Raw genomic sequence first — 14,600 nt, 5'->3', positions numbered from 1 at the left:
AGCATTCTGACTAAAATCGTTTTCTGGTCACTCTCTCTGTCTTTGCTGTCTTTCTATCTCCCCCTCCCCCCCACCCTCTCTCCTTCCCCCCTCTCTCTCTCTCCCCCCTCCCCTCTCTCTCCCCCCCCCCTCATATTCATTCCATTTCAACTTATTTTAGTGCTTATATCCAATTAAGGTTCAAGCACGCTGTCATGGGCAGACACCTCAGCTATCTGGGCTGTCTGTCCAGGACAGTGGGTTAGTTGTTAGTGGTTACTGAGAGAGAGAAAAGGGTGTATTGGTCTTACACACACCCATTGCGCTGAGTCGTTAGAATTCGCTTCGGTTGGGAACCGGTACCGGTCTACGAACCCTATACCCACCAACCGTATCTCTCTCTCTCTCTCTCTCTCTCTCTCTCTCTCTCTCTCTCTCTCTCTCTCTCTCTCTCTCTCTCTCTCTCTCTCTCTCTCTCTCTCTCTCTCTCTCCATCTATATCTACTAGTATCTATCTCTATCTATCTCTATGTATCTTCTCTATCTCTCTGTGTATCTCTCCCATTCTCTCTTGCTATCACACTCGCGTCTCCCCCCCCCCTCTCTCTCTATCTATCTCTCTCTCTCTCTCTCTCTCTCTCTCTCTCTCTCTCTCTCTCTCTCTCTCTCTCTCTCTCTCTCCATCTATATCTACTAGTATCTATCTCTATCTATCTCTATGTATCTTCTCTATCTCTCTGTGTATCTCTCCCATTCTCTCTTGCTATCACACTCGCGTCTCCCCCCCCCCCCCCCCCTCTCTCTCTCTCTCTCTCTGTCTCTCTCTCTCTCTCTCTCTCTCTCTCTCTCTCTCTCTCTCTCTCTCTCTCTCTCTCTCTCTCTCTCTCTCTCTCTCTCTCTCTCTCTCCATCTATATCTACTAGTATCTATCTCTGGGCCATTTCACGGTAATTTTTTGTGACGGACGTGACATTTTGACACCATAAAACTACATTTCTACAAAAACTTGAGTGTACTTTTCTCTACATTTTGTGTTAATAGAAACCATATGCATGATGTTTATTTGACCCAAGAATTTTTTTTTTTTGTACTAGTATTTTTGGAATAAATTACATATTAATGAGTGTGACGGACGTGACATCATTTGGACACAAGATATTTTTGTTCAAGTTCAACCAAGAAACTCTGCTCTCCTATTTCTTCTATTTTAAATCCCAAGTATCATTTTGTTAGGTCACTAGGTTGTTTTACAATGACATACAAAGAAAATAAACAGACAGTTGATATAATTTAATAATCAATAATTAATCAAGAAAGGTACTGTGACGGACGTGACGTGACGGACGTGACATTTTGTCAATCAACCAAGTTACTTCATAAAATTATAGAAATAATGATACAAAACACAGTAATGATATCTGATTGAACTATTTAATGTAAACAAAATCATAGCTGTACATGTATATAATATACTGGTAGAATAAAGGCAACAGCTGACTGAAATGTATTATGGTGAATTAATTTTTGAAAATGTTGTACAATAAAGTAAAATTAAAATTAAAACATACATATTTCCTCTAGAAAATCCAAGCACATTAAAATAAAAAATCCTAAGCCAATGAAATATCTAAGTTAAAAGCAAATTAAAATGAAAATGTTCAATGTTCCTTCACGCAATATGATTCCATACATTAGTCTTTCAAATTTCATTTTCTTTGTTCACAACACTTTTCCACTTAAAAATCCTGGTTTTTGTCAAGTTCATTCTATCACTGCTATACTCTGAGGGAATATGTATCTTTCGCAATTATCCATAGAAGGTGTTGGGAATACTTCCATAACTGGATTCTTCATTACCTAAGCTTTATCCTCTTTCTCTGGAAAGGCAAAAATCTTTTTACTGCTTTCTTTTGCACGAAGAAAGGAGACCTCTATTTCTGAACCATCAGTATCTGTTATCAGTCCAGCAAAAATGTTGATTGACTTCCTGGTTTTAAAACTTACAAGTGCAAAAGAACCAGTATTAATACTGTTCACATAAGTTTCCTCAGCAGCATCACTGGATATGTTTTCTTCAGCTGTATCATTGACTTCATCATTCTCCATGTTTTCAAGATTGGGGAGAATCTTGCATCTCTTCATATCTTGGCCAGGGTTTAAAAATTGGGAATTTGTAGCACCTGCAATTGTACAATTATCCACTGGCTTCACAAAGTGAATCGCCAAAGTGACTAGCTCTGCTGGTACATGTGTACAGGTGGTTAATCCACTTAAATCTTGTAACAACATGTGCTTCAGATAGTATCTTAGCATGGATCACTTACTTTTGTAATGAATAATGTGAAGAACACCATTTAATCAATCAAAATGTTGGGAAATTTATATTCGTGTGTCACGTCCGTCACAAAAAAGTCACGTCCGTCACAAAATGTAAATTCAAATTTCATCAATTTCACATAAGATTTTTCAAAATCAAATTCTTCATCTTTTTAAATGCACAAAGAAGAAGGAAAATATATGAGTTTATATTTTTAACTTTGTTACTTTGAAAAAAAAAAAAACTTTTGTATCAAAAACGTGACGGACGTGACATTTCAAATTAAATATAAAATTCAAATCACTAATTAAATAATTTATTGCTATTTTTTTTTTTTTTGCCCCAAATATGCCTACAAAGTCTCCCTGATGTAGTTTATATGTCCAAATTTTGCATATTCAGGACCCTTATGGTGTTTATGTTGAAATGATATAAAGTTTTGAATAAAATTTAATGATTTATATTTTCATAGTAGTGGACCAAATACCATGAAATGTCCCGTCGATCAATCTATCTTCTCTCTCTATCTTTCTGTGTATCTCTCCCATTCTCTCTTGCTATCACACTCACGTCTCTCTCTCTCTCTCTCTCTCTCTCTCTCTCTCTCTCTCTCTCTCTCTCTCTCTCTCTCTCTCTGTCTTCTCTCTCTGTCTTCTCTCTCTCTCTCTCTGCCTTCTCTCTCTCTCTCCCTCTCTTTATCTGTCTTCTCTCTCTCTCTCTGTCTTCTCTCTCTCTCTGTCTCTCTTCTCGCTCTCTCTCTCTCTCTCTCTCTCTCTCTCTCTCTCTCTCTCTCTCTCTCTCTCTCTCTCTCTATCTATATCTCTCTGTCTCTCTCGAAATATCCCAATAGCATCAAGCGAGCGTCCCACCATACAATCAAAATCCACGAAAGCCAGTGCACCACAACTGGTATATAAAAAGCCGTAGTATGATTAATAAATCAATGTGCCCTAGTGGTGTCGTTAAACAAAACAAACTTTTTAACTTTAAATCCACCAAAGGTATACGCTGAACACAGCAACAGACCATAATCTGAAATTCACAGGCCATAAAAACTAGGTCGTGCGGCTTTCATTGACATTCCCGCACAGCAGACCTATTAAAGTTATTATCACTGTTTCTCGTAGCATGGGGTAAACTGTGGGTTGAAAACAAATTGTATTGATTCCGTTGCATCCATTACCCGCATGTCCGGAGTGATACTGTACTGCCAATTAGACTACCTGAAATAATATCTCTACTCGAACGTTGCTTCCAATATTGTCTCCGAAATGTCTTCTTCGCTAAATACTCCCCCTCCATCAGTGTCTCGCATTTTGATTGGCTGCAAGACTCTTTTTATATTTCGCTGTTTTTCCTAAGGCTGCTTTTGATTAGTTGCAATCGATACAACAAAGCAACTGCCGATCGGTTTACGATAGCCGTAAATATGTTTACGACATGCAAAGGTCCGTTTGTGAAGCAAATGTCTTCGGGTCCGTAATTCGTATTTTTTAAACTGGCCTCGGTGGTGTCGTGGTTAAGACATCGGACATAAGGCTGGTAGGTACAGGGTTCGCAGCCCGGTACCGGCCTCGGTGGTGTCGTGGTTAAGACATCGGACATAAGGCTGGTAGGTGCAGGGTTCGCAGCCCGGTATCAGCTGCTCCCACCCAGGGCGAGTTTCAACGACTCAATGGGTAGATGTAAGACCACTACACCCTCTTCTCTCTCACTAACTACTAACAACTAATTCAGGACGTGTGTGCCCAGGATAGCCTGCTTGAACCTAAATTGGATATAAGCATGAAAAACAATTGAAAAGAAATGCATTTTAAACGGACGTTTTTCACTTTAATAGTTACCCAACTATACAGTTAAAGTGTGTTTTGTTTAACGACACCACTAGAGCACATTGATTTATTAATATTCGGCTATTTGATGTCAAACATTTGGTAATTCTAAAATATTCATAGAGAAAAACCGCTATATATATATATTGTTTTTTGTTTTTTTGTGTTTTTTTGCAGCTAGGGATCTTTTATATGCACTTTCTCACAGACAGGAAAGCACACACCACGACTTTTGACCACTGATTGGAACGAGAGAAAAGAGAGTCAATTGAATGGATCCACCGAGGTTATTCGATTCTACGAACGCAAACACCTCAAGCGAGCGCTCAACCGACTGCGACAAATCCCGGTTCTTATCCTGTGTGCTAGCGATCTCTGGTACCGTCCAAACGACGGACGTGCCTGAACGTTAAGTAGATATGGGCACGTAGGTACGTTAGTAGTTATCGGAGTCGGTGATGTTGTTGTTAAACCATCGAAGGTGTTGGGACATAGCCCAGTGGTAAAGCGCTCGCTTGATGTGCGGTCGGTCTGGGATCGATTCCCGTAAGTAGGCCCATTGTGCTATTTCTCGTTCCAGCCAGTGCACCACGACTGGTATATCAAAGGCCGTGGTATGTGCTATCTTGTCTGTGGGATGGTGCCTATAAAAGATCCCTTGCTACTAATGGAAAAACGTAGCGGGTTTCCTCTCTAAGACTCTATATCAAAATTACCAAATGTTTGACATCCAATAGCCGATCATTTATAAATCAATTTGCTCTAGTTTTGTCATTAAGTAAAACAAACTGTACTGTGACGGTACATGCTCTCAATTTTGTTTTCGCCTGTGGCGATATTAATTGTTTTAGAGGGCCGTGTGCAGTTCCAATATGCACTTAAGATCAGGTGGGCACTTTGTTACGTAATACCTCTGCGCGACGGTGGTCGTGCTATTTTCAATACACACCCAGACCAGATGCGGAGGCCATGTGCCAGTAGTTACGTAATACCTCCGCGAGTGCTGTTTTTACGACCGTGATTTTGGCGACTAGGCGTCAGCAAGTCTGGCCATCTAAGAGAAAATTCCCGTCTTGGTCGCTGTGGAAATATCACTTGTAGGTATTCGGTGCCGCGATGTGCCCCAGGCGATATTCGGTTTTGGTAATAAATAGCTAGGGTTTTAGAAATATCAGAGAGAAACATATTGGAAGGCTTCCAGGGAGCGCGTCTGTTTTGACTTGGTAATTATATATTTTCTGCTCTGTTGTATAACCTTGATGTGATTGATGTGACTTTAAATATTTTAATACTGTATTATAACAATATTATTTAGACAGTGTTTCCGGTAAACTGACGAAGTAAATTGTAGGCTTCACTGTTCTAATTATTAAAGCTTAGCCAGTCATCATAGAGGACCTAGGTAAACTGTAGGTTATTGTCTTTATTGTGATAGGTACCAGTATTAAGTCTGTATTACAAGGTTATTGAATGTGTAGTTACGGGTTAATTAAAAATTAACCAGTTAGGAATAGAGTTGTAATTCCTTTACTAATTAAGTTCCCCTGAAAGCGTTTCTCAATTATCACACGTGTGGGTGTTGTGTCACGGTGAAGTGTTTAGAATATTGTGTAAACTAGACACCTAGAGATTAACTAATTAAGTGATCAGTTCTGGGTTGTTATTATTTGTTGTTGTTAATTAACTACTGCGGCAGTACATTTGTCAGCGTAGGATTAATACAGATTCCAAAATGTATTGGGTTTTTGTTGTGTTTTCTAGTGAACTAAACGTGCTATAATAATACATACTTTATATAAGATCGTATCTCTGATCATACCTAGACGAGCCACGCGGGTATAACTGCCCGTTACAGAGAGATCTAATAGATATACGGTTAGGAGAGAGATTTGGATAATCGTGTTTCATTCAGTTACGGGTATTATAGGATCCCCGTGACATGTACACACACACTAACCAGCTATCGGACGTAACTCCCGTAGGTACTCTCGACGGGACGTAGCCCAGTGGTAAAGCGCTCGCTTGATGTGCGGTCGGTCTGGGATCGATTCCCGTAGGTAGGCCCATTGTGCTATTTCTCGTTCCAGCCAGTGCACCACGACTGGTATATCAAAGGCCGTGTTATGTACTACCCTGTCTGTGGGATAGTGCATATAAAAGATCCCTTGCTGCTAATCGAAAAGAGTAGCCCATGAAGTGGCGACAGCGGCTTTCCTCTCTCAATATCTGTGTGGTCCTTAACCGACGCCATATAACCGTAAATAAAATGTGTTGAGTGCGTCGTTAAATGAACCATTTTCCTTCCATATAACCGTAAAATAAAATGTGTTGGGTGCGTCGTTAAATAAAACATTCCCTTCCTTCTCACTCGCTAGCCAGTAACAAACTAACCACTAACCCACTCTCCGTGAAAGACAGGTGTGTGTGTGTGTGTGTGTGTGTGTGTGTGTGTGTGTGTGTGTGTGTGTGTGTGTGTGTGTGTGTGTGTGCGTACTTGAAACTGATTGGATATAAACATGTATAAACACGAAAGTAAAGGAAGGAAGGAAATGTTTTATTTAACGAAGCACTCTACACATTGTATTTCCGGTTATATGGCGTCCCGCCCCTCACAGAAGTGATGTTTAAAACGAAAGTTTGGTAGGCCCACCAGCTTCGTTCATATCTCAAGATCAGCTCACCGAAATGTCCCGATTCGTTTCATTATGTACTGTTGGTTTGTTTTGTTTTGTTTTGTTGTTTGTGTGTGTGTGTGTGTGTGTGTGGGGGGGGGGGGGGGGGGGGGGGGTTGTTTTGTTTTTGGGGGGTTTTTGGGGGGGTTCTTGTTTGTTGTTGCTGGGTTGGGGGGGTAGGGTTGGGGTGGCGGGTTTTTTTTTTTGGTTTTTGTTGTTGTTGTTGTTTTGTTTTGTTTTGTCTTTTCTTTGTGTGTTTTTTTGTTGTTTGTTTCTTTTTGTTTTGTTTTGTTCTGGGATGGGGTTTGTATTGTGTGTGTTTTTTGTGTGTTGTTGTTTTTTGTTGTTGTTGTTTTTTTTTTTTGGGGGGGGGAGGAGGTTCTGGGGCTGAGTGTTTTGTTTTTGATTTTGTTTTGTTTTTGAGGTTGGTTTTGTTTTTGTTTTTGTTTTTGTTGTTATTGTTCTCGTTTTTGTTTTTTAACCGTAATCAAAATGTGTTGAGAACGTCGCTAAATAAAACATTTCTTTCTTTCCGTGTTAAGGTTAGGATTCGACCCATTTATCACCAATAAAAACAGCCATAGCTCTCTGCTGTAATTACACACAGAAAGGAAGAAAGAAATTTGTTATTTAACAACGCACGCAACATATTTTATCTACACTTTTATGGCGCTGGATATGTTTAAGGACCACAGATAAAATTAGATAGGAAACATTCCCCCCCCCCCCCCCCCCCCCCCCCCCCCAACTAGACGGGCTACTATTCGATTAGCAGCAGGGAATCTTTTATATGCAGCATCACACAGACAGGGTAGTACATACGACGACCTTTGTTGCACCAATAATATTTGGAGCATTGGCTGGATCGAGAACCACGACGCAACCAAGGCCGGTTCCACGCATCAAGCGAGCGCTTCACCACTTGGTTACTGGATGGAACGAGAAATAGCCCAATGGGACCACTGTAATTACATTTATAGAGTTTATATTATTTCTGTAAATAATATTATTGACGATCAATAAATTCATCTAATTTTTATTTATACTAAACAAAATTAGTTAAGGTCCACTAGATATGTTTATCATTTTTCTCTATTGTACTAAATACATTTCTTTATTTTTGGTCTAGTGGTAAAGCGAACGCTTGATGCGCGGTTGGTCTAGGATCGATCCCGTCAGTGGGCCCATTGGACTATTTCTCGTTCCAGCCACTAGTACACCACGATTGGTATGCCATTCTGTTTGCGGGATGGTGTATATAAAAGATCCCTACAAATGGAAAAATATAGTCGGTTTCTTCTTTATGGCTGTGTCAAAATTACCGTAAGTTTGATATCAAATAACCGATGATTAATAAATCAATGTTTTCTAGTGGTGTCGTTAAACAAAACATTTTCCAATAAATCTACCGGCCCTTAATTAAGGTCGTTCGGTATACTTAGTATAGGCTATACTCGAGGTTAAAGGGGTTTTATTATTATTTTATCATTATTTTACAACACCACTAGAGCACATTGATTTATTATTCATCGACTATTGGGAAAGAAAGAAAGAAATGTTTTATTTAACGACGCACTCAACACATTTTATTTACGGTTATTCGCCGTCAGCCATATGGTTAATCGACTATTGGGTGTCAAACATTTGGTAATTTTAGACATATAGTCTTAGAGAGGAAACCCGTTACAATTTTTCCATTAGTAGTAAGGGATCTTTTATAAACACCTTCCCAGAGACGGGATAGCACATACCACGGCCTTTGGTATACCAGTCGCGGTGCACTGGCTGGAACGAAAAATAGGCCAATGGGCCCACCGACGGGGATCTAGCGCTTATATTAAGTGTAGGCTGCATTCAAGGTTGAAGCAACCGGCCTCGGTGGCGTCGTGGTTAGGCCATCGGTCTACAGGCTGGTAGGTACTGGGTTCGGATCCCAGTCGAGGCATGGGATTTTTAATCCAGATACCAACTCCAAACCCTGAGTGAATGCTACGCAAGGCTCAATGGGTAGGTGTAAACCACTTGCACCGACCAGTGATCCATAACTGATTCAACAAAGGCCATGGTTTGTGCTATCCTGCCTGTGGGAAGCGCAAATAAAAGATCCCTTGCTACTAATCGGAAAGAGTAGCCCATGTAGTGGCGACAGCGGGTTTCCTTTCTCTATATCTGTGTGGTCCTTAACCATATGTCTGACGCCATATAACCGTAAATAAAATGTGTTGAGTGCGTCGTTAAATAAAACATTTCTTTCTTTTTTTCTTTCAAGGTTGAAGCAAGTTCTGCACAACAACAAAGATACTTTTCTTTTGTTTATTTTTTGTTTTGTTTATTTTTTTTGATAAAAATGAGAATGGCCTCCATGAATGAATCAATGAATGAATGAATGTTTAACGACACCCCAGCACGAAAACTACATCGGCTACTGAGTGTCAAACTATGGTAAATGGAAAAATAATCTTCATAAGGAGTGATTCGATCTTTTAAATGTGACGTGATACTCCATTTCCTTGGAAAGCGATTGGGTTCAAGGGGGTTGCATCCTCGTGTGTGTGTTTTGTTCTGATGGCTGACACATCCATGAAGTGCGTTTATTGAAAATAGTTAACTCTGTCACCAGTGATAATTGAATTGGTGCCGGCAAGACGGGAATAATGACACCTCTGACACGGGTAAGTTCAGTCAACAGCTTTGTGCTTACGTCCGTTGAACTGGTTTATGCGCTTCACGTAAAACCAAATGGCCAAGTCGGGAACCAATCAAATAGTTCGCGAACGTTAGCGAAACATTTGCTGGCTGAACGTATGTATGGAAGGAAGGAAGGAAGGAAATGTTTTATTTAACGACGCACTCAACACATTTTATTTACGGTTATATGGCGTCGGACATATGGTTGAGGACCACACAGATATTGAGGGAGGAAACCTGCTGTCGCCACTTCATGGGCTACTCTTTTCGATTAGCAGCAAAGGATCTTTTATATGCACCATCCCATAGATAAGATAGCACATACCACGGCCTTTGGAGTAGCAGTCTTGGTGTACTGGCTGGAGCGAGAAATTGGCCACGTCGGAAACCAATCAATTAGTTCGCTAACGTTAGCGAAACGTTTGCTTGGCTGAACGTAGGTCTGGACGTTCTGGCTCGCCGGGGGTTGGGTAACAAAAAACAAATAGAATGAGTTGTTACGGCAGTAGGGAAGATTTGGGGTGGTTTATTTAATAACACCAAAGCCAAACTAATGGGTTGATTACACGGAAGATACAGTGATAACCGTCAATGTCGGTGACCTGCTAATAGCGTGGTGGCGAGACGTAGCCCAGTGGTAAAGCGATCGATTGATGCGCGGTCGGTTTGGGATCGATCCCCGTCGGTGGGCCCATTGGGCTATTTCTCGCTCCAGCTAGTGCACCACGACTGGTACATCAAACTCCGTGGTATGTGCTATCCTGTCTATGGGATGGTGCATATAAAAGATCCATTGCTGTTAATCGAAAAGAGTAGCCCTTGAAGTGGCGACAGCGGGTTTCCTCCCTCAATATCTGTGTGGTCCTTAACCATATGTCCGACGCCATATAACGTAAATAAAATGTGTTGAGTGCGTCGTTAAATAAAACATTTCCTTCTTCTTGCTATGAGTGTAGATGGTGAATTGTTATAATAAAACTAAAGCCAATGGGTTGATCGAACTTGATTCATCAGGATTATATAATGAAACAGGAATCAGGAAGGAAATGTTTTATTTAACGACGCGCTCAACACATTTGTATTTACGGTTATATGGTGTCAGACATATGGTTAAGGAAACAGAAATCAGTAGCGGATCCAGAAAATCTATGGGGGGTGGGGGTGGGGGTGGGGGGGGGGGGGGGGGGGCAGTGACATGAGGTGGAATGCCAAGGGAACTTTTTGGTAGGTTTGAAAGGGGATCGTAAAGAAATGAAAATTAATATATAATTAAATTATAACTATTGCAAAATTTAGGTGTGTGGGGGGGGGGGGGGGGGGGGGGGGGGTAACTTTCTTAACCTCTCTATATCCAATGGAACAAAAGTTAAAAGTTTGTTTTGTTCTACGGCACCATTAGAGTACATTGATTTATTATTCATCAGCTGTCAAACATTTGGTAATTTTGACATATAATCTTAGAGAGACCATTCGGCTATTTCTCGTTCCAGCCAGCGCACCACGACTGGTATATCAAAGGATGTGGTATGTGCTATCCTGTCTATGGGATGGTGCATATAAAAGATCCCTTGCTGCTAATGGAAAACATTTCAACTTTTCTTATGGTCCTTAATTAAAGGGACATTCCTGAGTTTTCTGCAATTTTTAAGATGTTATCTACTAACGGAGACTTTTTAACGATCGTAATTACATATATTTTTCTACATAATATATCAGTGGTTGTATATTAAGCGTGTTTCTGATCGTTTTAATATTTGTACTGGGTTAACTTTCAAAATATTATTTTTCGTACGTACGAAATTATTTGAAGACAGAATCCAGTTTGGACTTCTTACAAATATTAAGACGACCAGAAACACATTGAACATACAGACACTGATATTCTAAACAAGTAAGTTTAATCGTAGAATTATTTTATTAGTCGGAAACATCTTACAATGCAACAAACTCAGGAACGTCCCTTTAATGTTGTTGAGTATATTAAAACTGACTGCAAGAATATGTCAGCTGTTATCGATTTAAAACAAAGAATATTAATTAGGAAAATGGAACATCATATTTTTACCATTGTTTACACTAATCAAACGAGAGAATTCCATTATATCTGCTGCTGTCAGTTTCATGAAAATATGTCGATACTTTTTTGAAAACAGATACTTATATGTAATTAGTTATTGTCTGATTATGTCCTGTCCATTATAACCTGCTAATGGGGGGGGGGAAGGGGGGGGCAGAAACGGAATAAGGTCATAACAAAATACACGTCACGGTTAATGTTTGTTTACTTCATTTTGCTATGCCAGACGGAAGGAAGGAAATGTTTTATTTAACGACGCACTCGACACATTTTATTTACGGTTATATGGCGTCAGACATATGGTTAAGGACTACACAGATATTGAGAGATGAAACCCGCTGTCGCCACTTCATGGGCTACTCTTTTCGATTAGCAGCAAGGGATCTTTTTTATGCACCATCCCATAGACCTGATAGCACATGCCACGGCCTTTGATATACCAGTCGTGGTGCACTGGCTGGACGAGAAATAGCCTAATGGGCCCATCGACGTGGATCGATCCCAGACTGACCGCCCCTTGCCAAATGGAATGAATGAATGAATGAATGAATGAATGTTTAACGACACCCCAGCACGAAAAATACATCGGCTATTGGGTGTCAAACTATGGTAATGCAAATAAATAAAGTGATGATCAACATCAATATAAAAAGTCAAGGTTTAAACAAAAACAGTGTAAAGAACTGTGCAAAAATACAAATACAAATATCACAGAATTTTACGGATACCGAATTTTACTCTAAACTTCAATTTGTGCTGTATTGGCCATTCTCAAAGAGAATGTTACATCCCTGCACCACGGTGAGGTTACAGCACGCGCAGGGGTGCCAAATGGAAGTCATAATTGACAAAATAAACAAGCATTGTGAGAGTTCTGTCAAAGAGAGCATGACCCCCTTTCCAGGATCAACATATGTTCGTGTCTCCTAAGTTCAAGGGTCATAATTCTATGAATGAAAAATGAGTAAATCGCCGTCAAAATCAAACTTGATCTGTAATATTGCATGACAAAGCTATACACAAAATTTGAGGTATTGTGAACAAAAAAGTCCAGAAATTAATTTTTTCGTATATCTTAAGTTCAAGGGCCATAACTCTGTCAAAAATAGGTAAATCGCCATAAAAGTCAAACTTGATCTGTAACAGTACATGATAAAGCTATACACATAATTTCAGTTCAATGTGAAATATTGTGAGAAAAAAAATCAAGAAATTTGTTTTTCGTATATCTTAAGTTCAAGGGTCATAACTCTGTCAAAAATAGGTAAATCGCCATGAAAGTCAAACGTTTTCTGTAACTATACATAATAAAGTTATACACATAATTTCAGCTCAGTATCTTGAAGTACTGTTAAAAAAACACAGTTCGGAAAACAACTTTTCGTATCTCCAAAGTTCCAGAGTCATAACTCTGTCAAAAATAGGTTAATCGCCATAAAAGTCGGACTTTATCTGTAACTGTACATGATAAAGTTATAGACATAATTTCAGCTCAATATCTTGAAGTATTGTTAAAAGAAAAGTCCAGAAAACTAAGTTTCGTATCTCCTAAGTTCAAGGGTCACAACTCTGTCAAAAATAGGTCAATCGCCTCGCATATTATACACTGATTCGGTGGACGGAGGTGGGGGGGGGGGGGGGGCGGGGGGGGTGCGGGGTGATCTAACATTCAGGACTAATCTTTTAGCTTAAAAAGAAGAGTAGGCCTAACTCAAAACAATTTTTTTTAATAATAACAATTTAACTATTTTATTTAGCGTGCATTGAAATTACTTTTTAGTTGATGATGCTGTTTTGTTTGTTTTGTTTAACGACACCACTAGAGCACATTGATTAATTAATCATCGGTTACTGGATGTCAAACAGTTGGTAATTCTGAAACGTAGTCATCATCAGAGGAAACCCGCTACATTTTTCCTAATGCAGCAAGGGATCTTTTAAATGCACTTTCCCACAGACAGGAAAACACATGCCACGGCCTTTGACCGATTGTGGTGCATTGGCTGGAACGAGAAAAAAACCAATCAATTCAATGGATCAACCGATGTGGTTCGATCCTGCGACGCAAGCACGTCAAACAAGCACTCAACCGACAGCTAAATCCCGCCCCTTGATGACGTCGCTGTCAGAAACAAAATGCATTGAGATGAATATGAATAAGGTTTATTGGTCACTATAGAAGTATTTTGGGATCGAACTTGCTAAACAAAATGACAATAGCAAAGAATTAGCAAAACAAAAGGAAAAAAAAGAAAGAAAGAAATGTTTTATTTAACGACGCACGCAACACAAAAAAAAAAAAAAAAAACCAATCTACTGGCACTTAACTAATTTTGTTTAGTATATTTTGGATATCGCGGTGTGGTAGTCATCTCATACATACCGGCCTCTGTGGTGTCGTGGTTAAGCCATCGGATATAAGGCTGGTAGGTACTGGGTTCGCAGCCCGGTACCGACTCCCACCTAGATCGATTTTTAACGACTCAGTGGGTAGGTGTAAGACCACTACACCCTCTTCTCTCACATTAACCACTAACAACTAACAACTAATTAGCCCACTCTCCCGGAAACACAGCACAGACAGCTTAGGTGTGTGCCCAGGGCAGCGAGCTTGAACCGTAATTGACTATAAGCACGAAAATAAGTTGAAATGAATGAATGAATCTCATACAAAATATTCTCTGAAAATAATTTATTACATGCATATATACAATTAATACAATATTGAATATGTTAAGAAGTATAGTACAAGACAATATGATTTTTAAAGCCTTTGATTGGTGTACGAAATTATGGGGTATTCTTGGGCATTCTCGGCTAATCTCGTACAGACTGTGTCGGCTATTTACGTATATATAATGAACGAAAATATGTGGTCAAACAGCTCACCATTCATTTACTTTTTAAGTTAAGATCTTTGCTGTGAAGGAGTTTTAATAAACATTCACCCTCTAAAGCACACCAAAAACTTTATTCATTTTATAAATCGTAGTGTATGAGATATGGACATACACGTAAGCGATTACCGGAATGTG

The sequence above is a fragment of the Gigantopelta aegis genome, chromosome 7 (assembly GCF_016097555.1).
Source record: "Gigantopelta aegis isolate Gae_Host chromosome 7, Gae_host_genome, whole genome shotgun sequence".
In the NCBI taxonomy this organism is placed as follows: domain Eukaryota; kingdom Metazoa; phylum Mollusca; class Gastropoda; order Neomphalida; family Peltospiridae; genus Gigantopelta; species Gigantopelta aegis.
This window is presented reverse-complemented; position numbering follows the sequence as displayed.